Source organism: Rutidosis leptorrhynchoides, chromosome 1 (genome assembly GCF_046630445.1).
Source record: "Rutidosis leptorrhynchoides isolate AG116_Rl617_1_P2 chromosome 1, CSIRO_AGI_Rlap_v1, whole genome shotgun sequence".
Lineage (NCBI taxonomy): Eukaryota > Viridiplantae > Streptophyta > Magnoliopsida > Asterales > Asteraceae > Rutidosis > Rutidosis leptorrhynchoides.
In genome coordinates, this window is record NC_092333.1 from 136728808 (window position 1) to 136731701 (window position 2894).

Genomic DNA, 2894 nt, shown 5'->3' on the forward strand with positions numbered 1-2894 from the left:
ATTTGAACCTCCCCACACTTAGATAGCTGTGGTGTCGAAATTGTGATTAACTTCATTGTCAATTTCTCTTGGACCATAATCAACTTGCATATCTGTGACTTTTGCTTTAAGCCATTAGTCGGATTCCTGTGTAATATCTACAAATTCAACTAGTTTCGCCTTTTCTTTAGGCGATAGATTGGATACTAACCGGGTACATGACTTAGAGTTCCCCTTGGTTCTAGCATCGCGAATCCGTTTAATAAGTTTCTTCATTGACCTGTTAATAACGGAGTCATTTAATTTTGTATCAACAACGGGGTTCTTTGTTATCAGGTCATCATTAGGTGTTACTTCATCTTCCCCACACTTAGGCGTTTTATTATTGCTAAGCACTACCGTTGGAGTTAGTAAAACAATATGGTTCTTACCAATCGTTTTTGTTGGTTCAACGGTTTTGGATGGTGGAGATTCAGCCTTTCGACTCACAAAGGTGACCGATTTGTCACCATCACTAAGTGTCATTCTACCCTCTCTTACATCAAATAACGCCCCGGTGGACGCTAAGAATGGTTGACCTAAAATTAGAGGAATGTTTGGGTCCTCTTCTATGTCAATGACAATAAACTCGACTAGAAAAGTTAAATTACCTACTTGAATGGATAGGTTATCAGCAATTCCAACTGGGTGCTTAATGGTTTGATCAAAGAGTCTAACACTCATTTTCGTTGGACTTAACTCACCTACTCCTAATCTCTTATATAATGAAAGAGGCATAACACTCACACTCGCACCTAAATCTGCTAGTGCATCATACATGACACAATCACTAAGTAGACAAGGAACAATAAATTCACCCGGATCACCCAACCTGGGTGGAACTTTTGGTGGAACTGTTTTCACCGGGTTTACTTTTACGATTTTTGTTTCTTGCACTTTCTTATTCTTCTTCTTCTTTCCAGAGGTATCACAAACTTTCTTACCTATTACTTGCTCATACTCAACTCCTTTTCTTGGAAACGGGATGGGTGGTCTGTATGGTGCCACCACTGGCTTTACATACTCGGGTGGTGGTGGTGTTGTAACTTCTTCATCGTTACTCACATCTAAAACCTTCCCATCTTCTGGTGCTAATTTTTCAGAATTCGTTGACACCATGTTAACATTCTCATTTCGAGGATTTACTTCAGTATTACTCAGTAGCTCTCCTTGTTCCCTCTTACTCATCAAGCTAGCAAGAGTACCTACATGTTTTTCTAGATTCAAAATGGAAGCTTGTTGAGTTCTTAATGACTGATCAAACCTCTCATTCGTTTGGGTTTGAGATGTAATAAATTGTGTTTGAGATTCAACTAACTTTTGTACCATTTCTTCCAGATTTGACTTTTTCTCTTCGGTTTGTTGTGCTGGTTTATACAAACTAGGTCTTTGTTGATTGAAAGTGTTGTTTTGAGTTGGTTGGTTATTCGGACCTTGTTGGTTATACAAGTTATTATTGGGTCCATTTGGATTGTAAAGAATGTTTTGATTTCGATTGAAGTTTGGCCTTGGCGGTTGATAATTATTTTGATAATTATTTCCCGGCCTTTGGTTCATGTAGGAAACATTCTCACGTTGTTCCATCATTTATTCAATGTTACAATCTTTCGATAAGTGTGGTCCACCGCATTGCTCACAACTGATTCGTATTGCGTGAATATCTTTATTCATCTTTTCCATTCGTCTCTCGAAAGCATCTATTTTTGCGAAAACGGAATCAAAGTCATGGCTAGAATCGGCTCTAGCCGCTTTAGATGAATGAAAGATATCTTTTTTCTGGTGCCACTCATGTGAGTGGGAGGCTGTGTTATCAATAATCTTGTGAGCTTCGGTTGCGATTTTATTCATAATGGAACCACCAGCTGCTGTGTCGATGTCTTTTCATGTAGCGACGTCGACACCTTGGTAGAATATTTGTACTATGTGATAAGTGTCTAAACCGTGCTGAGGACATCCTCTCAATAACTTTCCGAATCTTTTCCACGCCTCATATAATGTTTCATTTGGCTTTTGCGCGAACATAACAATTTCTCCTTGAAGTCTCACGGCTTTAGATGCCGGAAAGAATCTTTTAAGAAATTTCTAAACTAAAACATACCATGTGTCAATCGCTCCTTCAGGTAACGATTCTAACCAATCTTTGGCTTCTCCCTTTAAAGTCCAGGGAAACAACATGAGATAGATCTATTCATCCTCAACTTCTCTGATTTTGAATAGAGTACAAATCCTATTAAAGGTTCAAAGATGTTCGTTTGGATCTTCTTTTGGCGTACCACTATATTGGCATTGATTAGTTACCATGTGTAGGATTTGTCCTTTGATTTCATAATCTGGCGCATTAATGTCTGGCTTAATAATGGCGTGTCCTTGGCCCGTGCGTGTGGCTCTCAAATTTTTTTTACGACCAAAACCCGTGAAACATCAAGTCTTTTTATATCAAAACTAATATAACGATGACTCCATTAATAACCAATGATGTGTGTGAGGTGTAGTACGTAATACTATTAATTTTATTATGAAATACTATTAAATACTATACAATTTTTCACAAGTTATTTATTTATTTATTGAATGGATATACCTAAACCTTACTACAACACTTATAAGCAGTGTAACTAATCGTAGAGTAGTATAGTTTTTAGTAAGTTCGGTTCGTTCCACAGGGAGTCAGCTAAAATTAACGCTATATTTATTTTAAACTATATTTGTATAAATATATATATAAGTAATATTATTATTATTATAAAAGGGGAGTTTTACCGTTTAATGATCGGTTTGTCGATTTTAAGATTTAAATCACAGTTAAAACCTAATGTGAAATATTAAATATAAATATAACTTAATTTAAAGCGTAAAGTAAATGACGATAAATTAAA

At 36.4% G+C, this 2894-nt stretch overlaps 1 non-coding gene across 1 annotated transcript; it reads left to right on the forward strand.

Annotated features, from left to right (window-relative positions):
* The first annotated feature begins 1954 nt into the window (after positions 1-1954).
* LOC139886843 (small nucleolar RNA R71) lies at positions 1955-2061 on the forward strand. Its single transcript, XR_011772704.1, has one exon. It is a non-coding gene; the product is annotated as a small nucleolar RNA R71 (small nucleolar RNA).
* Positions 2062-2894: the final 833 nt, after the last annotated feature.